Source organism: Anolis sagrei, chromosome 5, assembly GCF_037176765.1.
Source record: "Anolis sagrei isolate rAnoSag1 chromosome 5, rAnoSag1.mat, whole genome shotgun sequence".
NCBI lineage: Eukaryota > Metazoa > Chordata > Lepidosauria > Squamata > Dactyloidae > Anolis > Anolis sagrei.
In genome coordinates, this window is record NC_090025.1 from 76,913,539 (window position 1) to 76,938,910 (window position 25,372).

Sequence of the window (25,372 nt, forward strand, 5' to 3'; positions counted from 1 at the left end):
GCTTATGCAAAAGATACTTGCTATTCCATTAGTACCAAACTGCAATGCAAGCTTAGACCATCCATCACTTCTATTAAGTCTTAGTCCAACACGCTGCAACTCCTGAGTAATGCCAACCAACACAACTCATAATACCATTGTCACTACCTTTTTTTGGCAGGCAGTTGTCCCAATTCAAGCAACAAGACCCCTCAAACCATGTTTCAGCATACTGAACTCCATGCTGTATGATTGGACTATACTATTTTGAGATTTCAAGGAAGGTGGGTGATATAACTGAACATTTTCTCCCACTAAAATGCACTGATATCAATTACTGCTGAGAAGATGGTTATGTGAGAAGTCTGGAACCAGACCATGTTAACTTATTTATATATTGTGGGAAGAATTGTGGGTTCCTGCCCCAATAAGCTTAAATAGTACAGTCCACAAAAAGCTGTGCCACCTTGTCCGGATGCATAACAGGGAAGCTGCTCTTAATGAATTAGCATGTCTTAAATTATTACTTCTTCCACCCAGAAATGTGCAATTCAAAAAATTTATTTATTTATTTATTTATTTATTTACAATATTTATACCCCACCTTTCTCAACCCCAAAGGGAATTCAAGGCAGCTTACATATATAGGCAGCGATTCAATGTCATGCAGACATACATAGTAAAATAAACATATACATTAATACAATCATTAAAAACTTATCAGCCTTAAAACCACTTATTAAAAATCAATCTGTCAGGTAACCACAGTGAACAAAAGGAAGACACTTTCCCCTTCCCCGTGAAAACTTAAAACCAGGGAAGGGTAGCCAACCTCCATCTTTTAACCTTCCCAATCATTGCCAGGAAATGGTCAAGCAGCCATATTTGCCTCTCCCTTAGTAAAGAGGAAAAAAAGGACCAACTTGCCACAGCATTTTTGTTTCAATGGACATCTCAACGGAAAAAGCTTGAGGGTCTCATATCCCTTGTTATTCAAACCAACCAACCAACCAAACAAACAAAACCTCAAAATGACAATGCATGTAAGACATTCATCAAGCCGGAGAAGACAAAACTGGAACCCAATGAAAATCTGTCCCACTAAGCTTGCAGTGAAACACTGGCTTCTTGCAGCTGCTCATGGAGAAGCTTTCTGCTTTCTGCTCTGAAGTAGATGCGTGTCAAAAACAGATGTCCACCAAGATGGTGAGATGTTCTTCTGGGTCAGTCATAGGATGTGCTGCTGCTTCTGTTTTGCCACTTACTCTGTTTTGGATGAACCACCTGCCATTCCTGAAGATAAAGGAGTCAATGAGGGGGTCTCCAAAATCCCCACCCTCTGACACAGAGGCAATATCTGCTTCCCACAGGCCACCTCTTTCCTGCTGCTGTAGACTGAGGAATCCAGATAGTCCTCCAAGGTGGATAAATAGTCATGCTATCAGGCTGGCAGGTGGAGACATCCTCATTTCCAATGGAATCTTGGTTGTTCAAGAGGAGCAACCATCCCTCTCTGGGTTGGCTGGTGTCAAGAAGGATAGTTTTTATGGGTTACCTCTGCCCCAAATGTCATATGGTCAGGAAGGGATGAACTCCTGGTTGGCACCTCCTGGATTTCCCAAAACCAACTTGTCTCTGAGCATTTGCTCACATCCTCAGCTTTTACAGAGTAAGTGAAATCACTGGTGGAGGACTGGAAGGACTTTACCGGGGATATGACTCCCCCTTGTGGGGATGCTGGATCGGGCAGTCCCATCACATCCCCGAACCATTCACTGGTTTCATCTGAAAGCCTGACAATAGACAAGGAGAGATGCATCTAATCAGGAGTTTTCTGCATCTCGGAAGAAGGTTTTCCAGGGAAGCCTCTGCCATGTTCTCTTCTTTGCTCAGCTGGTGCTGTCCATCTCCCATGTTGTCACAATCACGTTCCTGCAGGATTGGCATTGCCTAAGCATATCGGTTTTGTGTCCACATCGATGCTCTGATCATTGCTAGTGTCATACTGTCGGACATGGTACCAGGTGGTGTTCCCTGAAGGCACACAGCTGCAGATCTTGGCCACCAAGAGCTTCCACTGGACACAATGGGTGAGATGGTCAAACTCATTGAGCATGGCATCTTCCCACTGACCTTCAGCTGGAGTGATGCCAGCAAGGCTGCACTCAATGGCTTGGAAAGGGAGGCTTCCTAATGGCCTTGGAAAGGAAGTTGCTTCCTAATGGCCTTAGCTTCTCCAAGGGTGCCTCTCTGTTGTCTCCAAAATTCACATGGTAAAGATCCAGTTTTTTTCTCTCCAGGATGTCCAATACTTTGGCTTAGCACCAGCAGGAGTCATCTGAGTGCCGGTACCTTATCGTATAGTTCTCCATGTGTACACTGGGCAATTCAGAGAGGCAGTCACCACTTCCATAGCACTGTGTCATTTCAGATATGAGCTTGTTCAGCTGGAGGGGCTGGAAGCTGATGATCTGGATCCAAAAGTGTTTGAGGCTCTCAGAGGCTGAGACATAGACCTCCAAGAGCTTGTTCACATTACAGCTGAAATCAGGGCTGGGGACTTCAAAGGCAAAATCAGCCAAGAGTGAAGCCTCGGGGATGCATCTTCACTCCTCAGCTCTTGCCCTACATCTGGGAGATGCTCAGGGATTCTTTCTCCAGCTCCTTGCCCAGGCTGTAGGTTTGGCACCTGACCGGATAGTTCTCTCTCCAAGTGAGGCAACCCACTTTGGTTCTCGGGAACTCTCTCCTGCCTCTTGTCCAAGGACTGCTTGTGGAGAAATCAAATTGAAGCTGACTGAGACAGCTTCCTGTGAAAAACCTCTTATTCAGAAAGCTTTTCCATGAGCAGGTGCTTGGCTGCGTCTAACTCCTTGTGAATTTCAGAAACAATGTTGTTCTGAGTGAGCAAGAGGGTCTCCTCACCTTCCTAGTGTAGCTCTTTGATTTGCATCCCCCTTTGACCCCAGTGTTTGTTGCAGATAGTGCACACTGTCTCCTTGCCCCAACCTTTACTCTCCTGGTAGCAGTAGTAAAGGATGGCACCACTGGCTGGGATCCCAAGGGTAAATGCCGCCTTCTGCAATAAACCACGGTTTCCATGATAACTGAAGAAAGGGTATGTGCTCACTCTGATAAATCCATCTCAGTCATAAAACAGCCACATCTGTACCAAACAGAAAGTATATGTACCAGCAAAAAATACACTTTGTAATGCGGAAAGCTTTGTAGGATATATGATATGCAATGCAACCTCAAAAGACTATGTCTGTCTTTGTTATTGGTTGCACATATATTTGGAAATGCTTCTCACAGTGTCTGCAGAAGCAACCTGATGATGGGAGAAAGTATTGGACAATGGATACTAAAACTCTTTGTAATAAAATGATGAAAATGGATTAGGAATAAAAAGGATTGATACTCTTATCATTGGGTTAAGATTTCAATCCTCTGTCCACATTTCCAGAAACAAGCTTCATGGAACTTACTTTTGAGTAGACATGTCAGATCATGCTGTTACTATATTCTAATGAGGTGGACCGAGATATTAAATATGTATTGTTGTTTCCACTTAATTTGATTTTTTTTTCCGGCCTGAAAAGTGTAAATAATATTTATCGAGAGATGTAAAGATATTTCTGTTAGGGGGGAAGGAGGAAGAAGTATCAGAATGACAATTGAACTCCAGACTTGAGATCCTTTAGTATGTATCTGCCAAAAAAGGAGAATATGTATACTCACTGCTACTTAGAGAAATGAAGTAGACATTATGCTTGCAGAAAATTCCACACTAACTCAATTTTAAGCAAATTAGTTCATTAACTTTTAAAAATTCATATGATAGGACATTAATTAAGAAAAGAAACATGTTACAGTTTCCATTTTTAACTGTGATATATATATATATATATATATATATATATATCATGCTACAATGAATATCAAATTAATTGTTGTCACTTTGAGAGTAATTAATGAATATTTTTGTTGAAACACCTTAATCAGTTCTGGTGCAGTGATTGCGGCTTTAATGTGGATTATTCCAATTATCTTTTTAAACTGCTAAGAATATTATCAGCTAGTTATAATTATTGGTGATATTTATGATATGTTTGTGCATTCAGTGATGTGGACCTGCAGGACTGGTACCTGTCATTTCAACTACCTGCATATGACAAAATATGTCATTTCTATGAAGGACAATGCAAAATGTCAGAAAAACAAACAATAACAAAATTAAAGTAAAGCATTAAAACATCCAGTTATATAACACTATTACAATTAAGGGGAATAAATATGCCCCCTTTAAAATTCAACAGTAGTCACAGTTAATAGCTAGGGTAGGTGGGTAGGATTCAATGACTGCAATGCTGCCATGGCACAGCTCCTCTCCTACCTTTCTAGAAGGTAGGCTTCTTTTGATTGTGGGATGTGGGGGGGGGGGGGGGGGAGGAAGCATCAGAAGAAACATTTAGCCTATGAATTGTCGAAGGCTTTCATGGCCGGAATCAATGGGTTGTTGTAGGTTTTTTTGGGTTATATGGCCATGTTCTAAAGGCATGTTCTAAAGGCATGGTACATGGTAGACTCCTGCAGAAGTGAGAGGATCCCTCTTGTCCTTTGCTGAACATAGCATTTGTTGGATTTTCTTGGTGGGTCTGTAGATAGTTTGTATATTGTGTTTCCTCGTCAGCTTCCCTATGCAGTCAGTGGTTCCCTTCTCAAAGGCCAAGAGGGATCCTCTCACTTCTGCAGGAGTCTACCGTGTACCATGCAGCTGTGGACAAGTCTACATAGGGACCACCAAATGCAGCAGCGCCCAAACAAGAATCCAGGAACGTGAAAGGCACTGCAGACTACTTCAACCAGAGAAATCAGCCATAGTAGAGCACCTGATGAACCAACCCGGACACAGCATATTATTTGAGAGCACAGAAATGCTGGACCACTCTCACAACCACCATGTCAGACTACACAGAGAAGACATTGAAATCCACAAGCATGTGGACAATTTCAACAGAAAGGAGGAAACCATGAAAATGAACAAAATCTGGCTACCAGTATTAAAAAATATCTAAAATTACAACAGCATAACAGAGAGGAAACAAACAAGGACATCTAATCACATCTCAACAAAAGTTTGCTCCAGGCACTGTCAGGTCATTATATGCTAATCAAGGTAGTCAGTTGAAACATTCACACCTAACTCCAGCAGACAAGAGTCCTTTGTCACATCCTGGTCATTCCACAGATATATAAACCCTTTTCCCTAGTTCCAACAGACCTCACTACCTCTTAGGATGCTTGCCATGGATGCAGGCAAAATGTCAGGAGAGAATGCCTTTAGAACATGGCCATATAGCCCGAAAAAACCTACAACAACCCAATTTAGCCTATGAGATTCAGCTTATTTGAAAAAGCAGCCTTTCAGCATCTGGATACCAGGACAGTGAAGGTTTTCTAGTTAACCACCCACACTTTAAATATGACTTTGCTCTTCAGTCCTGGCTTCTGTGGCAAGCACAGCAGTATTTTTCGGGTCTTGTTGTTCAATGCAGGATGGTTAGAAGATGAAGGGATTTGGAACACTGGAAATAAGGCACCTAAGTGCAGCCCCATACTAGACTCCATATTTAATCCTTACATGTCCTTGAGAACACACAAACACACACAGTTCAGTTGGTCTTTCACAAACTCAACTCCAGTGGAATGATTTTGCAAAAACAACTTACTTTGAATTTGCAAAAAGAAAAGAAGAGGGGAGATAAAAAATATCTGTAGAAGAGAGTTGGATAATTTGTACTGGTACAGGTGCAAGAAGGAACTATTGGCTTAAAGCCACAATACCCTCAATTTCATTTTTAAAAGCTGCCTGATAGTCTAGACTGAATAGTCCAGTCCAGACCTCTTGAGAAGTACAATCTGTCTTTCTTCAAAAGGAAATAAGAAAAATACAAAAAATTACAAAAGTTTACATAGTAGATCCCTTAGGGTCATTGCACTAATAATTGTTAGCTTGTTTGCTTTCTGAATTCCTGTATAAGTTTAACCAAACAACCATTTTTCCTTGTTTCTCCCTGTCTTCCATTATACCAGGCATTGGAGGCATACAAGTATTGTCAGTAAATCTGCTTTTCAAAGAAGTAAATCTATTTTTCAAAAATTCTTTCTTGGCTAGAAACTATTTGTGTCAATGGATGTGGGACTGATGGTTGTTCAGCTTCTGCCTTAACCTTCTGATCACTATGCTACAGAAATTAACTATTGTTGTTCAGAGTTCTCAACAGAAATTGAGGCAGAGGACAGAATGAGAATGTCAAACAGAAAAGTGAGATTGAGAGAGAGAGAGGGAGAATATGTGTCCCTTTGAACTATTGGTTCTGGCTCTTTACACCACTGATTTCAGCTCTATCCACTGCTATCATGAAATTCCTTGTGGTGCTCAGAAATGCTACTTGTTTTGGATCACTCCAAAATCCCTAGACAACAGGATGATTATGAGTTTTTGCCCCCAACACATTATTCTTGCAGAAATGTGGCTCTTGACAGAAGAGAGTTGGCAGAATATGCAAAATATGTTTACTTGCTACTTGGATAACAAATACTAACTGCATCCTCCCTTGGTTTATCCAGAGACTACATTTTGCAACTGAAAAAAAGTTCCTCAACAATATTTACACTGTTTTAACCCACATAACAATACTCACCAATGCCTCCCAAACCAAAGCCAATAGGGCTGGGCGGTTTCGTTCGTTAATTTCGTAATTCGTTATTAATTCGTTATTTTTTTTTGATAACGAAGCGATATTGAACCATTCAGGAGCAACTAAAAAATGAAATGAATTTTTCCAATTCGTTTCGTAATTGTTTCGAAATTGTTTCGAAATTGTTTCGTAATTGTTTCATTATTATTTCGTTATTATTTCCATATGTCTGGTGCAAGTTTTATAGTCGTTGTTTGTTTTATCAGTGATAAAAAAATAAATTATCACACCAACAGTCAACAACAGAGGGAGAGGGAAGCTTCAGAAGTTCCCCTTGTCCCATTTGGAGGGTTTTTTAGCGTGTTGCGCAATCGCGTCTGCCATTAACGAATCGATTCGTTATTGTTTTGAAATTGTTTCGTAATTTCCAAAATTTCGTAAATGTCCAACTTTTTAAAAGAAAAATTTCGGAATTCTTTTAAAAAACGAAACGCAAAACCCCCCTAAAAACGAATCGAATTTAGAAACAAATTTTTCCGTGGTTGGACAGCCCTAAAAGCCAACCATGAGCTCAATAAAGTAATCACAGAATTCTGTTTTTGTTGTCTTTGTGGAAATGTAAAAGTGCAACACACATACATAGGTTTACAAGTACCTAGCAATACCCCATGTACTTTCAGTTTGATGCATTCATCTTGGCTGGTCACAAATTGTGTGGGAACACACTATAAACAACTTTCTAGATAGGCTTGAAGTTCTCAACTTTCTTTAAAGGAAAGTCATTTCATATTAGACTTTGTGACTAGGAAAAAATGCTTTACAGTGCTGCAGAGACATAAATTAATATCATGCTTAGTGAGATTTATAATTTTCAAGCTTATAGTTTTTTGACTTGACATGGTCTATAGCCTACCATGTGCAATAAATTCATACAACTTCCTGATCTAGTCTCTGAATTCTCCTTGGTAATAACACCTACTGTAAATGGCAATTTGTCTCCCTATCCCCTCTACTTTTTAAAAAGGAAAACACTCTTTCAGACACTGTTTTACTTAAAACTTTGAATATGTTTGGGGGGGGGGTGTACACTCTCTCTCTCACTCTCTCTCTCTCTCTCTCTCACGCACACACACTGCAAATTCAGCTCTGAAAACTGCAACCTAAGAACACTCTACCATTGATAGGGCTGATGATCAGACTGGAAATGTTAGATTTGAAGATGACAGCTCCCAGAATCCCTTGAGCTTCATTAACTGTTGGATATGGCAGTGGTCCAAGTGGCAACGTTCTGTTAATTATAGCAAATGCCCATATAAATGCACCTAAAGTCCATTGGTTTGGCTTGGAGATTCCAAGCCAAACCAGGGTCGTACACAGAGTGTTAGCAAAACCAGAGGTGTGATTAAGACAGTCTGAAATCCCAATGTGAAAAGTGGTCTTGAGCAGGGGGCAGTGCCAGTCAGGGAGTCACCAGGAGCATAAGCCAAAGTATGCACTGTCCAGAAATCCACCGAATGAGAAATGTCAGACAAGGAGGTATGGAAGATGTTGGTTGCTGTGAAGGAATGGCCTTAGGTGTGCTACTTTACAGCTGCCTGTAAATCAATGCAGTTGGTCTAATTAGCTCAGTGTGTTCATTTTAAGGCAGGTCATAGGATTTCCTCTTCTTTCATGACTGGTGTTTCAGCCTATTCAGTCTGCTTCCAATAGATGAAGTGGCTCCATGAATATTTCATAACATTCAGGAATGATATGAGACAACCTGGACAGTTCTTTTGCAAACAGAAGGATTGTAAGCCTTCTGTTGCTCCAACTTGATTCTCTTGTTTATTGCCTGATGAAGCTTTTTCCAGTGAAGACTTAATTGACGAGTTTGTATGTGTGTGTCATGGAGGGGTGGGGGAATGAAGCCACTTCTGGTTTTAGTCCAAACAATAAAATTAAGTATCCAAATTATGGAACACTAGCACATTTACTTTCAGCACAATGGTCAACTCCTTGAATATACAGACAAAGCCAGAACAAAGTCACTGTAGGACCTACAAACAGCCACGGAGAAAAGTATATCAAGGAAGGGAAGGATGTTAGAGGCAAAGATGAAGTACTTTGGCCACATCATGAGAAGACAGGAAAGCTTAGAGAAGACAATGATGCTGAGGAAAATGGAAGGAAAAAGGAAGAGGGGCCAACCAAGGGCAAGATGGGTGGATGGGATCCTTGAAGTGACTGGCTTGACTCTGAAGGAGCTGGGGATGGTGATGGCCGACAGGGAGCTTTGGCGTGGGCTGGTCCATGAGGTCATGAGTCAGAAGCGACTAAACGAATAAACAACAACAATAAAGGCTTACCATTAGTTCTCACATCTTTCTGCATGTAATAAATGATGGGCTCTTTGGGCACCTGATAGCACTCTCATAGAAGAATTGGAAGAGACCTCATGGGCCATCCAGTCCAAACCCAGCCAAGAAGCAAGAAAATCACATTCAGTTCACCGCCGACAGATGGCCATCCAGCATCTACTTAAAAGCTTCCAAAGGAGCCTCCACCACACTCCAGGGCAGAAGGTTCCACTGCTGAACATCTCACACAGTTAGGAAGTTCTTCCTAATGTTCAGATGGAATCTCCTTTCCTGTAGATTGAAGTCATTGTTCCATGTCCTAGTCTCCAGGGCAGCAAAACTCAAGCTTGCTCCCTCCTCCCTATGACTTCCCCTCACATATTTCTACATGGCTATCATGTCTCCTCTCAGCTTTCTATTCTGCAGGCTAAACATACTAACTCTATCTTTAACCAGATGAGTTTATTGTGCTGGAATTACACTTTGGACCAAATCTAACAAAGAGCAACACCTATTTGGCTGTATTGTAATAGTCCCATATCACTGCCTTTGATCCATTATGGTTTTCAGGGTGACCATCGTTGTTGGGGAGTTAACTGGATGAACTGGTGACAATGACAAGAAGGGCAATAACAAGACCAGGCAGTTTTAGTCATCACTGGAGGTCTATGCCTTATTTTGTGTCCTCCACATTCTCTGGCACACACATACATCTGTTAAAGATTCAGGTTGAGGAAGCATCCTGGGTCACATTTCTTTCTAAGGGGAAGTCACGTACATTTTGTGAAATGATGCTTCAGAGGTCTCTTGTGCCTTTCAGCTGTAATGTATTCATTTTGTATCCCTGCTGAAAAATGAATCATTGCGAGTCATACTGTACTTTATGGCTTGCACCAGCTGTGAATTTAACACACGTATTCTGTATGGATTCATTGCAATACAGAAAGGGTGAGCTTAGCCTACAGGCCAATATGCCAGCATATATCTGTCACTGATATTACATTTTTTTTTTAGTTTATAGTTAAAAGCTGTGAAATTTCTAATGAGGATACATTGGAATGCTGGAAGAAATATAGTATGGAAAATATCCGTCACACTGTTGAATAGTCTTTAGATTTACACAGTTATATGTAATGCAAATATTTTCTCCTTTACATGTAGCGTCAACATGCATTTAGATGTAGTAGGTAGGTAGGTAGTCCCCTGACATTAAGTCCAGTCATGTCTGACTCTGGGGTGTGGTGCTCATCTCCATTTCTAAGCCGAAGAGCCAGCGTTGTCCGTAGACACCTCCAAGGTCATGTGGCCGGCATGACTGCATGGAGCACCGTTACCTTCCCGCCGGAGCAGTACCTATCGATCTACTCACATTTGCATGTTTTCGAACTGCTAGGTTGGCAGAAGCTAGGGCTGACAGCAGAAGCTCACGCCGCTCCCCGGAATCGAACCTGCGACCTTTTGATCAACAAGCTCAGCAGCTCAGTGCTTTAACCCACTGCGCCACCGGGGGCTCCTTTACATGTAGCGTCAACATGCATTTAGATGTAGTACTCATCCATAATTCCCCCATTTGAACTGAAGCTTCACTTCAGAATGTCTTTCTGATAGCATAGTGGCACATTCTAGAATAACTATTTTGATTTAACTTATTATGTGCTACTAAGTTACCCCACATTTTACTATAGTCTAAAAGATTAATGTTTTGATTAATGCATTTCAGTATTAAAGCTTGGGAATAACTAATTTAATGAAATCCATTGAGTTAAATGTAACTCAGTGCTAACTTATTTCCTCATTTCTCTTAACACTTTAGTACAAATACATTTGCTATTCTTTTGTTGCAATAAAGAGTTTGCCTCTTCATTTACTGTATAAAGGAAACTCAGCAAGAGGAGGATGGGTGGAGACCACTGGGGTTGTTAGGAACTAGAGGTGTCAAGAATTAAAATGCATACAAAATCTATGGTCTAGTACAGTGTTTCTCAACCTTCCTAATGCCTCAACCGTTTAAGACAGTCCCTCGTATTGTGGTGACCCCCAAACATAAAATTATTTTTGTTGCTACTTCATAACTGTAATTTTCTTACTGTTATGGTTCGTCATGTAAATATCTGATATGCAGGATATATTTTCATTCACTGGACCAAATTTAGCATAAATACCTGATACGCCCAAATTTGAATACTGGTGGGGTTGAGGGGGTGATTTTGTCATTTGGGAGTTGTAGTTGCTGGGATTTATAGTTTGCCTACAATCAGAGAGTATTCTGAACCCCACCAACAATGGAATTGAACCAAACTTGGCACACATAGCCCCCATGACCAAAAGAAAATGCTAGAAGGGTTTGGTGGGCATTGACCTTGAGTTTTGGAGTTGTAGTTCACCTACATCCAGAGAGCACTGGGGACTCAAACAATGGTGGATCTGAACTGAACTTCACTTCACTTTATTTCTTATTTCTTATTGAATAGTTCTTTTTATTTCTTATTGAACTTTGAACAAATACTCGATATGCCAAAATATGAACACTGGTGGAGTTTGGGGAAAATAGACCTTGACATTTGGGAGTTGTAGTTGCAGGTATTTACAGTTCACCTACAATCAAAGAGTATTCTGAACTGGGCCAAACTTCCCACATAGATTCCCCAATGACCAACAGAAAATACTGTGTTTTCTGGTGGTCTTTGATGACCCCTCTAACACCCCCTCGCCACTCCAGGGGTCCCGACCCCCAGGTTGAGAAACACTGCTCTAGTAGTTATTTCTGCAGACCATTCTTTTGTTATTGTGAGTGAGGATGAGATGCAGTTATCTGATGTCTGATGAAAATGCTCTGCAGATATTCAGACACTCAAAATATTTCTGACTAAGAATGCTCCACCTTTGGTTTACTGACCAATCTTGGTAGTCACTGATTTCTTACTGCAATTTGCACTGGATGAGTTTCCTGTCTCCCTTTATTGATTCAGACAACCCACAGTATTTGGAGAATGCGTGAATAGTGCCCATATTGATGGCAGTGGATGTATTAGTATTTCTGCATTGGGCAGATGATTTAAACAGGCATATACTTATTCAACATTTCACAACTTGGTAATTCTCAATTGGATGTATGGACTGGCTCCATTGGAACACATTCCCTGATTCATACATTATTGATTAATTTAAACCCAATATCATCAAAGTACTTTTATGTGGCCCTCAAATAATAATAGGAAATCAGATATTACATACTTGATGGGAGAGCTAAAGAAATAGAAACAAGAGGAATTTATTTAATTAGAAGTATAGAGCAGTGTTTCTCAACCTGGGGGTCGGGACCCCTGAGGGGGTTGCGGGGGGGTATCAGAGGGGTCGTCAAAGGCCATCAGAAAACACATATTTCTGATGGTCTTAGGAACCCCTTTGGCAGAGAAGGTGAAGACCTCTCCGCCTGTCCTTCTCTTCTTTTTTGGTATTGGTGAACTACAACTTGCAAAATTCAAAAACACCCCTGCCCAATGCCACCAGTATTCAATGTTGGTCATGTAGGTAGTGTGCCAATTTTTGTGAAGATCCATTGTGGGCTGGGTTCGGAGTGCTCTCTGATTGTAGGTTAACTATAAATCCCAGCAACTACAACTTTCAAATGTCATGGCCTATTTCCCCCAAACTCCACCAGTGTTCACATCTGGGCATATTGGGTATTTGTGCCATGTTTGATCCAGAACTATCATTGCTTGAGTCCACAGTGCTATCTGGATGTAGGTGAACTACAACTCCAAAACTCAAGGTCAATGCCCAACAAACCCTTGCAGTATTTTCTCTTGGTCATGGGAGTTCTGTTGGCCAAGTTTGGTTCAGTTTCATTGTTGGTGAAGTTCAGAATGCTCTTTGATTGTAGCTGAACTATAAATCCCAGCAACTACTACTCCCAAATGACAAAATCAATGCCCCTACCAACCCCACCAGTATTCAGATTTGGCTGTATTAGGTATTTGTGCCAAATTTGGCCCAATGAATGAAAACACATCCTGCATATCTGATATTTACACGACGATTCATAACAGTAGCAAAATCACAGTTAGGAAGTAACAACAAAAATAAAGTTATGGTTGGGGGTCACCACAACATGAGGAACTGTATTAAGGGGTCGTGGCAGTAGGAAGGTTGAGAACCACTGGTATAGAGGGTTAAACAAGATATGCATAAATCCTGCAGGGATCAGTGATTGGGTAGCACTGGGGGTGAGTTGAGGTGTAACTGTACTGTGGGTGGCAGGTTGTCTACATATGTGTATGTATGTGTATATGTCTGCAATATATATGGTTGGTGTATTATCTTTTTGAAATAAAATATTTTTAAAAAATTAAAAAAAAGAAATCAGATATTAAAACAACAAATAAAACAATAAGCAGGATCAAATGGGATAATTCCAGTGATGTTGCTGTATCCACCAGTGCTACTGGGAGGGGGGAATTTCTTCTCCTTATACTTTCAGAGCCTACTGTGAGCTCCCATTGCTAGCCCCAGCTTCTGCCAACCTAGCAGTTTCGAAAACATGCAAATGTGAGTAGGTCAACTGGTACTGCTTTGGCAGGAAGATAACGACACTCCATGCAGTCATGCCAGCCACATGACCTAGGAGGTGTCTACGGACAACACTGGCTCTTCGGCTTTGAAATGGAGATGAGCACCACCTCCCAGAGTCAGACTCAACTACACTTAATGTCAAGGGGAAACCTTTACCTTTTACTTACATTGATTTGTGGAGCCACCCAGGATTTTGGGGTCAAATTTTTGACTAAAATTTCTAGACTTGAGTATTAGTAACATGTACTGAACTTCAAATATGACCATTGCATCTTAGGCCCCTTCTACACAGCTGTATAAAATCCACTTTGAACTGGATTATATGGAAGTCTGAACGCAGATAATCCAGTTCAAAGCAGATATTGTGAATTATCTGCCTTGACATTCTGGGTTATATGGCTGTGTGGAAGGGCCCTCAGTGCTAGAAATACCCCTGTTTAAAAATAATATTCCAGATTACTACTATTGTTGTCATTATTTCTTTATGGATAAATCAATTAGATGTATTAATATGGCACCCTAGTGTATGTTTGGTTCAAGGTTCATCATTTTCAAAGAGTGATTAAATACAAGTGATTAATGAATGCCACATTGAGTTGGCAACCAAGGTTTCTGTGTAGAAAAAGTGCTGCCTCAGGAGGACATTAAATGTGACTCTTATTAGAAATGATGACTATCATTGTTAATTGGACATGAGCTTGGTGAGGACCAGCTGATATCTGCTGATCTAACAATAGTATTAACATTATAAGACAAGATTGTTCTATCATCTTGACCTTGGACACCAGCAAAAGAAAACAAGTTTGAATGGGCAATACATCCATAAAACTATGTGAGCCCCTATATGTAGATTTTAACTTGTAGTAGCAGAAGTTTCTAGTTGCACAATTCAGGGATGGGGAAGGTATGGTTCATGGGTCACATGACCCCACTTTTGCAGCCCTTGAAGCCCCCATTAACTTCCTGATTCAAAGTAAACCAACTGATTTTAAAAAGAAAAAAAATTGACTGGACAATGATTTTAATAAGGATATATGTTGATATATGTTTTTATTGGTTCTGTATGGTTTTTATATTATATGGTAATTTAATTATATTTATATTAGATGATCTTCGCCGGGAGCTTGACAGGGGGAGTGTGTCCCTGTTAGTTCTGCTGGACCTCTCAGTGGCCTTCGATACCATTGACCACGGTATCCTTCTGGAACGCCTCACACATATGGGACTCGGAGGTACTGTTCTGCAGTGGCTCCAGTCCTTTCTTAAGGGATGGTCCAAGAAGGTGTTACTGGGTGACACCTGTTCGACCCCACAACCATTGTCTTGTGGAGTCCCACGGGGTTCAATACTGTCTCTTATGTTGTTTAACATCTACATGAAGCTGCTGGGAGAGATCATCCGGAGTTTTGGAATGAGGTGTTATCTCTATGCGGATGATGTCCAAATCTGTCACTCCTTTCCACCTGTTACCAAGGAGGCTGTCCAAACCTTGAACCAGTGCTTGGCTGCTGTGTCGGGCTGGATGAGAGCTAACAAATTGAAATTTAATCCAGACAAGACAGAGGTCCTACTGGTCAGTTGTAAGGCTGAACAGGGCATAGGGTTACAGCCTGTGTTAGACAGGGTTACACTCCCCCTGAAGATGCAGGTTCGCAGCTTGGGAGTGATCCTGGAGTCATCGCTGAGCCTGGAACCCCAGGTCTCGGCGGTAGCCAGAGAAGCTTTTGCACAGTTAAAACTTGTGCGCCAGATGCACCCATACCTTGGGAAGTCTGATCTGGCCACGTTGGTCCACACTCTTGTCACATCCCAACGCGCTCTACTAGCTTACTCACCGGAGTGTCATTCAGGGAGCATACCACCCCCTTGTTATGTCAGCTCCACTGGCTGCCTATCCAATTCCGAGCACAAGTCAAAGTGTTGGGTTTGACCTATAAAGCCCTATACGGCTCTGGTCCAGCATACCTGTCCGAACATATCTCCTTCTACGTCCCACCTCGGAGTTTAAGATTTTCTGGGGAGGCCCTGCTCTCGGCCTCACCTCTGTCTCAAACACATTTGGTGGGGACGAGGGACAGGGCCTTCTCGGTGGTGGCCCCCCACCTCTGGAATTCACTTCCTGGAGAAATTAGGTCATCATCATACCTCCTCACCTTTAGAAAGAAGGTAAAAATGTGGGTGTGGGACCAGGCTTTTGGGCAATTAGGCTAAAAGGACAATTGACAAAGTTGACTATGACTTGGGAGTAGATTATGGGTAAGTTAAATGGAGTACTCAATCATAGTATATGGCTAGATAAATAGCCACCAGACTGGTAATAGCTCAGTAGACTGTAAGTATACTGTTTTAATCTTTATGTCTTAATGTTTATGCTTATAACTGTTATAATTATTGTTGTTTTGTATTTTATTATGCGGCATCAGATTGTTGCCAACTGGAAGCCGCCCTAGGGATTGAGAAGAGTGGGGTAAAAGTGTTCAAAATAAATAAAAATAATGAAATGTTTTTAATTGTATTTTATGGTATTGGGGCATCAAATTGTTGCCCACTGTAAACCGCCTTGAGTGGCCTTCAGGCTGAGAAAGGCAATATACAAATATGGTAAATAAATAAACAAATACATTTTCAGGTTATTTTTACATGAAGATCCTGCCCCACTTCCAAAAGGTACAAAACTGAACACGAAATCCTGCACAACACCAGGAGTCCCCTACTGCATCAAATTATTTTCTATTGACTTTACTTTCATTGTCAGCATTGTGGCACAAAAACTGGACCTTGACCATATGCAGTTGCCCACTGTTGCATTAGTCATATTTGTTTTCTAAATACACTCACTGTGATCAAGAAACATCCTTTTCCGCTTCTCTAGACAACTCACCTTTTCTAGATAATTCCAGGGAAAAAGAAATGCAGTTGGCAGAAATAAAAACAAATAGTTGTATCCGATTCTTCAGTATTTGTGCATTTCCTTCTTCCTCTTCCATCCTCAAAATATTTTAGGATATCTATTTGTGAGGACCAAATCATAGAAATGATAGCCAGCATGGTGTTGTGGTTTGAGTGTGGGACTGTAACTCTGGAGACTAGAGTTCGATTCCCCACTTGACCATGGAAACCCGCTGGGTGTCCTTGGATGAATCATAGGCTTTCAGCCCAAGAAAGTCAGTAATGACTGGAAGGCATACAGCAACAAAGACTATAGAAAGTGGCAAAGTGTTTCTGTAAGTGGTGATCAAAATCTATGTATATTATTGTAAGACAGATAAATGCATGTCTAATTTTAATGGATGTTTTCACAAGTGGTATAATGTGGCTTGGAAGAGTAGAGTCTAGCATCAGGAGTGTCCCTATATAAAAGTGGAACTGTGGAGCAGTATCATGAAAAGCACTTTCTTTCCCTTTTCCTTCAGCTACTGAGTTAACTTTCCCCAACGGTAGAAAAATCCTGGGATCTTTTACCCTAACCATGTGCTGCTATCTTTTAGAAAGAGCAGGTCTTCCCCTATCCAAGCTCAAGGTTAGTTTGGGACTGAAGTAATGGAACCTCTCCCAATGGCAGAGAAATCCTGAGATATTCTCTGCCCTAGCACTAAGCTGCTATCGTTTAGAAAGAGCAGTCTTCCCCTGTCTGAGCTCAGCACCAGTTTCCAAGGCAAGAGGGTAACCGTACTCACGATGGCCTGTCCGAACTGCCTAGCTTGACCATAAGCACATCTGAGGCTTTTTCTATACTGAAGAAGGCAGGAGAGCTTCTCCAAAATGGAGATCTCATCCCCAGGAAAAAGGGCGGTCTCTGGACCAAAGAGATACTTTTTTAAGCCAATAGCTGCAAAGGGCTTGCAGGCTGGCTTCCAGCCTCTGTTAATGTTTGACTATTAGGGTGCTGCTAAGACTGTAGCAACCCTGGGGAAAATGCAAAGGGGTGCTATTTCAAGCAACTAAGGGGCAATGCAAACCAAGCTCCTGGAAGATGGAACACTCCCCCCCCCCCCCCACCCAATGTGATTAACATTCACATAAGAGTATATCTCCACAGTTACAGCTTGCACTGTGAATTTGCAGTTTTTGTTGCTGTCGTAAAACTGCAACTCTCTTCCACAATGCTGATTCACATATGCAGAATTATTATAAACAGTTTCATAGGGACAAAGTAATTAATGCTTAATTTTTTTATAGAAAACAAAATAACATCATATTTGAACAGATAATAAATGTTTATTGTAGGCTAACATTATGATAAAATATTTCTATATTATCTATTCACATTCTTTACAGATCTGTTCATATTACATTTTTTTAAAAAAAATCTCCCACCTCCTCTCACCACCCTTCCCTACCCCTTCCACCACTTTTCTTTCTATATCTTTATTTTTAACCACGAACACAACCTTTTTAATCTTTGTACAATATCTATGCTGGCTTCACCTTCTTTTATCCATTTCATATAAATTGCCCATTTCTCTTTAATTTCTTCTGTTTTGTCCTCCTGTGAACTTTCTTGGGTTATACATGCAATAATAACTGACTGGACTTGCTCAAATAAATAGTTATTCCAATTTTCCAGATTCCATTTTTTCACCTCTCCATCCTCAGGCTATTACTGCCTTTTCTGCTAAAATCATTGCTTTAAATAAATCTTGTTCTTCGCAGCAATGTTTTTATTCCCTGTAATTGCCATTAGCATAAATTCCATATTGACTTGGAACAAAGTAATTAATGCTAAGTTGCAGACAATAAGGTAGGATGGGGAAGATTAAGAAAAAGGCCACTTTAATATACCTCCCACACCCCTTCTACCACTTAGTAGTCAGCTTCTTGGTGTTTGAAAGAACTGCCGGCCACATTGGAGATTTCCCTTCATTAGGTTGTAATAGTTCTAGGGAGTATAGGGAGTGATGACTGGGATGACAAACAATGATAAATCTGTAGTTAAGATACCAAAATAGGACAAAAATTATTAAGTGAACAAGTTAAAACAATATTCTACAACTGACATGCCATAATGGAGAGGGCTCTCCCACTACTGGGAGAAATATGGTGAAGGTCTGCAGAGCCTCCAGATGATTGGTATTCAGCTTCAGTTTATTGCATCTGATCTCATTCAGTAGCACATCACCTTCTTTTAGAACAAATATATTCCCCAATTCAGAGGCATAGTATGATCCATAAGTGTAACAAAACATTTGCATTGTTACTTACTTACTTAGGCGATCCCTCGTTGGACGAGTAAGATGGTCCTCCATTATGGGTTTCCTTGTGGGTTCGTATTGCATTGTTATACAGTATATAATGAATTTGTTCATCAATGCTCACATCAGTCTTCACGTGTAAGAGCCAAGATACAATATCTTATCTAGCTTTGATCTGATACTTAATTAAACTTGATTATGTCCTCTTTAACAAAGATAGATGAAAATTACCTTCCTAAAAGAAGAAGTTGAAAGTTAAGTTTAGCCCCTACTGACGTTGAATTTTTCTTTAGCTTTTTAACATTGACATCTTTTAATTCATACACAATTTCAGCAAGTTTGAAATTAGTTCCAGATTTCCAACATCTCTTTGTCTCTTCTTCATTTTCTCTTGTCATATGCCTGAAAGAAAATATCAGCATATCCAACTAATCTTGACACAGCGGAAGACAGAATTATTATAAATGGTTTCATAGGGATAAAGTGAAAAGAATCTAATTTACTTTGACAAATGCAGTAACTGCTTTTAGCCCCTTGTTTGGCCTATAAACTGTGCTTGTGCCAGCTGCATGGATGGCAAGTGGTCTTAAAAAATCAATGGACTTAAGCAGTCCATGTTGGAAAGAGAATTTCCTCCTTGCATGAGATTCTTGTAGAGTATATAATACAGTCTATAATTCCTGGGGATATAATTTTTAATTGTGTGTTGTCTTATTGTTAAATATTGCATATTTTATTGTCTATGTTTTTTATTTTAATTGTGTGTATTGTTGTTATTATTGCTTGTATTGTTGTATTTGGGCTCAGCCTCATGTAAGCCACACCGAGTCCCTTGGGGAGATGGTAGCAGGGTACAAATAAAGTGTTGTTGTTGTTGTTGTTATTATTATTATTATTATAAAAAGACTAGCATACAAGCAATGAATTCATAGTTTGACATGACATCATAGTTAATACTCTTGAGTAGACCAATTGAATAAATTATTGACTACTAATGACCTTATAACACTCATCACAGGATACACCTTTCCAGTAGGCAACCCATGGCTTTTGAATATGCAATACATATTGGATGTATAAAAACCCCTACACAATAATTTTTTCATCCTTCCCATGTCTGTTGAAGTAATGTGCCTATGACTGATCACACAGCAGATGGATGACTCCTCCCAATCCGTTGGATGTTCTCTCATGTCACTGTCTTCCCTTTTAGAAAAAACCTTTTTTTTTTTTTTTGTAGATCTTGTACAACCATGCCAGTCTGTGACCACCATCAAAATAGAAAACAATGAAAACATAGTTTTGGTCCTTCAGAGCTGTGCAATGCAAACAATCTGCCAATCCACTTTTTTCATTGGGGGAAATTCAATATCTGCTAGTCCATTTTAAACCAAGCAAACCTTAAAATCTGTTAATCCAATTCTTTCCATGGGAACATTGAGATCTGTTAAAAGAGGGTGAGCTGTGATGACTAGCAGGCAGGTGTACCATCACATATCAAATACAGTGCCTCTGATGTGACTGGAGAAAAAAGGACAAGAGAAAACCATTAGAATCCAATTTTTTAAAGGTATGGCCCGCAGATTCTTTGCATACAACTTTCTATGGGTTACCAAAGAAATGGACCTTGTGTCATATAATGACACCTGAGACAGGACATTGCACTGTGTGATAAGGTCCTTAGTCAACACTTAATATAAATCCAATTGATCGCCACAGGGAGACACACAATCTCTAAGTACTGAGTTGCAGCTCTCAGCATCATTCACTTTGTGCTATAGCTGTGGATGCTAAGAGTCCAAGAACATCTTCCCATCCTTGTTTTCTAGTTGGAACTACCTAGAGGATTCTGGGCATAGTTTTGGTATGCTTTTGTTTTGCTTTCCGAGCTGACTGTAAGGAAAGGATTATTTGTAAAGTGATTTAAGTTTCTGGTTGAATATTATGGAACTCTTTTTGACTGTAAGAATAATTTGATAAGTGACCAATTACTGCTCTGGTTGGACACTTCCTCATGAGATATCTTTAGCCCAAATCTGGGCAGCCATTCATAGAAAGGGATCTATCTTTGGATTTCTTGCATTGAGCAGCGAGGACAGAATTTAGAGAGTCAATTTTGGAAGAAATTTTAAGACTTGTAATTTAAAACCACACTTACCACCTCATCACATGGGGCCTCTGCCCCATTGTAGGATACTTTCAACACAAAACACGTGCAGAGCCTGCTGGAGCCCATCACATGATTTATTTATTTATTGTCGTGTCAGGAGCAACTGCTCCTGTTGTGAGAGAATTGGCCGTCTGCAATTTTGATGTTTTATCATCCTTGTGGGAGGCTTCTCTCATGTCCCCGCATGAGGAGCTGGAGCTAATAGAGGGAGCTCATCCGCCTCTCCCCAGATTCGAACCTGCGACCTGTCGGTCTTCAGTCCTGCTGGCACAGTGCTTTAACCCACTGCGCCACCGGGGGCACATGATGCAGAGCTACTTCCAGCAGGGCTCCATGCTGGCTCCATGTTGAAAGCATACTGGGAGAGAGAATTCAGAACACGAGTGACTACCTGTGTTCTGATTGAGTAAGTGAGGAACAGCATGGGGCGAAGCTGGGCAGTGACGGCTTCCCTTGTGTGATGGGGAAAGGGGCAATGTGGATGATACAGGGTGTGGAGCAATGGTTTCCTCCACTGCCCCACAGATTCTCCTCTGTCACTCAGCTTCAGGACCTAAATTTGATGAGGTCCTTGGCCAGCTCTAGCTCTGTATAGTTATTTCAGACCTCTCCGAGATTAATCTGTGCATCGATTATTTTTCACTTGCTTCTCTTTGTGATTGTGGAAAGAGAATGCTGGCCATTTTGACAATCATAGAAGCAAGGGGAAGGTAGAATGATCGCCACTTGGAAATAATGATTGTCCAACATCTAATAAAGAACTTTCTCTATGTATTTTATTTTATACTTCTTTGACTCTTCTAGAAACAATAGAACAACTTTGTTGTGATTGTTAGCAATTTATACACCCTCTGTTCTTTATAGCCTGCAAGATGTTGTAGTCTTCAATGAATTTTCTCTCAGCTTCATACAAAAAAGTGAGTGTGCCAGAAAATATAAGCTGTCTATTCATTTTCTGTGTTTATCAGTATTATATTGAGTTCTTCTTTGCTTGTATTTATGAGTCAACTTTATGAGTTCTTGGGAATTTGAGTTTCTAGAAACCCATCTTTTTTTTAGTTACACATGTGTTCACAGCACTCTTCTTGCCCCCGATCCCTTCTGAAATGAATTTGTAATTCATTTTTCACTTGGCCATCAGTCTGGCAAAATTTACTATTGATCTTCTTCTCCCTTAAATATTTTCCATCTTACATTTCCTAAATTATTGAAGGACGCTGTTAAAATTGTGATGTTAAAAGTTGTACTTAAATTTTTGAAATGTTAAGAACCACTGATTTAAATAAATGTATAACTGGTACACCAGGCCAGCTTGTCTTAAACTATGTGTCAGGGATTTTTCTTTTTCTTTTCTGGAAATTTTCCAAAGACAGAATCACCCCCGTTAAGTTGCACTGCTCTATGTAACAACCTAGACACTGGAAATAGATTTTGGGGCTTTGATCAAGGGTGGAAAATCTTTTGCCAAAGGACCATGTGAAATCCTTGACCTCTCTAGGTGCTGTGGGCCTACTTTGGCTCAATAGTTCACCCTGCTCAGGGTGCTCAAAAGTGTGTGTGTGTATGAAAAGAAGAGAGACCGAGTAGAGATATAATAGCCAGAGAGAAAACTCTTCAACCTGAAATGCTGAACCCCATCATCTACTATGTTCCCTGGTCAGTTTTCCACATGATGATATTTGTAATAGAAGGAGAAAAGTTACTATCTGTTGCAACCCAGATCAGGAAACAAGACCATAAGATTAAATCCACCACCCCTGACTGTGGGGGAAACAATCCTTTTTTATTGATGAAAAAATGGTTACAAAACAGAGGAAAATGCAAAGCCAAAAAGCCACAGTAAAACTCAGGAAAATCTCTAAACTAGATCAAAATTCCAAACGCAACACTATAGAAAACCTGGAACCTGTTAGTATCTCACTAACCGTACTTGGAACTAGAAGCCTCTGGGAATGCAGGCCATGGGAACCGGGAACTCAGCCAAGGCAATGCCTCAGTCTAAATGATGCGTGATCTAACAAGACAGCCCGGGGGAAGACACTTTAAACTAAAGAAACTGTTTCGGGACACGCCTCCAGGCTTGGAAGCCTCCTTCTGCTTTAATCTACTTGACCTTCGCAGACTCTGTGATTCACTCCTGTTTTCCCAAATCTGCCTTCTTCTATCCTCATTAAAAAAGGCAGGTGTTAACTCCTCTGGAGAGTTATCACCGTTTGACTCTGAAACATCCTCATCAGGATGTTTAGTTTCACTTTCCCAGCCACTGCCCTCAGAATCAACAGTTTCCAAACCATCAGGGAAAACTACATGTTCAGTAGCCTGTTCAGTTGCATCAGGAAATACAATCATAGAATCAGGCTCAGGTTTACACAGAGGCTGAGGGTCAGGCTCACACGGAGACTGAAGGTCAGGTTCACACGGAGGCTGAACCCCAACACTATCCCTGCTTCATTATATGGTGTGAAACTGCACTCCATTTGGAAAGACCAGCTTTGTGCTGGTCAGTGACTAATAAAGTTTTGTTGTTGTTGTTGTTATTGTTGTTGTTGTTTTTGTTGAAAGAAGGAGGAATATACACCAAAATTGTGAAAAAGCTAGTTCTGTGATTCTTAAAACACCCAATTGATTTTCATGAAATGAAGTTTTCTGAATGCCTTTGGACAATGTCACGCATTGCGAAGAAGAAGAAGAAGAAGGAGGAGGAGGAGGAGGAGGAGGAGGAGGAGGAAGAGGAAGAAGAGGAGGAGGAGGAGGAGGAGGAGGAGGAGGAGGAGGAGAAGGAAGGAGAAACAAAGGCATGGTTCTCATATTCTCAGAACTTTGTTTTTCTTTCCACATGGGAATGGATGGAAAAAAGAAGACAGGAAAGAGATGTGATTGGTTTAAGTGAGACAGAACCCAAGGCAAGATTTATCTTTCTTTTTAAAAAAAATGCTGTAGTTAGAGCCAAGGCATAAGAAAGGAAAATGAGAGCAGAAAACTGAAGAACCATAATAATCACAGTAAGGGAAACAACAGGAGTGATAAAATGCATTCACCTGAGTCAAGAAAAGCAATAATTCGTTCTGAGCTCTTGGGAACGTGAATGCTCCTGAGTCAGTAGATTAACACAAATCATCCACTAAAGGCCATTATTTTGAGATCTTAGATTCATGTGGGTGGACATTTTCTCGTATACCTTTTTCCAATTGGTCTTTGAAGCATAAGTTATTCTCCAGGTTCTTAATACTGCAATAATGAAAAATCACATCTTTGGGATAGAATAGTCTATCAGACAGGGAGATCTGCATAATTTGCATCCCACTTCAGATTCTTCTGTTGGAATCACAGGCAGTCCCAAACATCCGACTTCCAAACAACTCATAGTTAAGAATGAGGGTGATACAAGAGGAAGTGAGACAAAACTACCTCTCTGAAGGGAAATTCAATCCTGAAAGAGCTATCACGAGGAAAAGGTGTTCCACTGAAGCTTTATCATCCATCCTTGTTTTCACAGCAAGCCATTTTTTTCAAAATCCAATTATCACAGAGACAGAAAGTGAGCTGAAATCTTCTGAACAGGGTCAAAGAGATCAAAATAAATACCACAGAGGTGTAAACTCTCCCGTATGCTACCCAAAGCTTATAGATATAGATATATACACACACTCATACACGTACACACACACATACACACACATTTATTCATTGTCTAAGAAAACCTTATTAAATTCATGGTCACCATAAATTGACAGGTGATTTGAAAGTGCATGCACACACACACACTCACACACACATATACGTGTGCATGCACACACAGATCCTTTACGGACCGACTTTCCTAAAATTGGGAGTATGGCCTTTAGAGATCCCGGAGTGGATATGAAATGGGTAAGGTGTTCCCACAAGCGATGTTGTATAACATATATAGCACAGACTGCAAAAAAAATGGAGCTAGAAATGCACACACTTCCTAGATAGGTACCCCTTTTGCCTTATGATGCTCCAGTGGAGCTATTTACACTGTTTATAACTGCTACTTCCAGCAGCGCCGAGAACCTGGCTGATCCATGTTCCTTCCATTAAATTGTGATCTTAATGTTGCTTACCTCATACAAAATTAACCAAGGCTTATATTTTAAAAGTGGAACTCATTCCAAAAGGTTCCCGTTGAGCTGGAGGATAAGATTATTTCTAAATAGCAAAACAGGAAAAAAATAATACAGCCCACACTGCTAGGTCCAAATAGCAAAAGTGCCCCTTCCAGATGGAATTGTAGCAATTTTTCTTGAAACTGGAAAGATAGGAGATCCCTTCTGACTCACTATGCCTGAATTGCCTAATTGACCTTTTATTTGAACCTACAAGGAAATGGAACATATTGTACATAATTAATACCAGGCTCTTGGATTTGTTTTACATTTTTTTTCTCAAAAG

The 25,372-nt window shown here is 40.4% G+C and overlaps 1 pseudogene; it reads right to left on the reverse strand.

Moving 5' to 3' along the window:
• Positions 1 to 1,207: 1,207 nt before the first annotated feature.
• On the reverse strand, positions 1,208 to 18,840 carry LOC137097121 (tudor and KH domain-containing protein-like; annotated as a pseudogene).
• Positions 18,841 to 25,372: the final 6,532 nt, after the last annotated feature.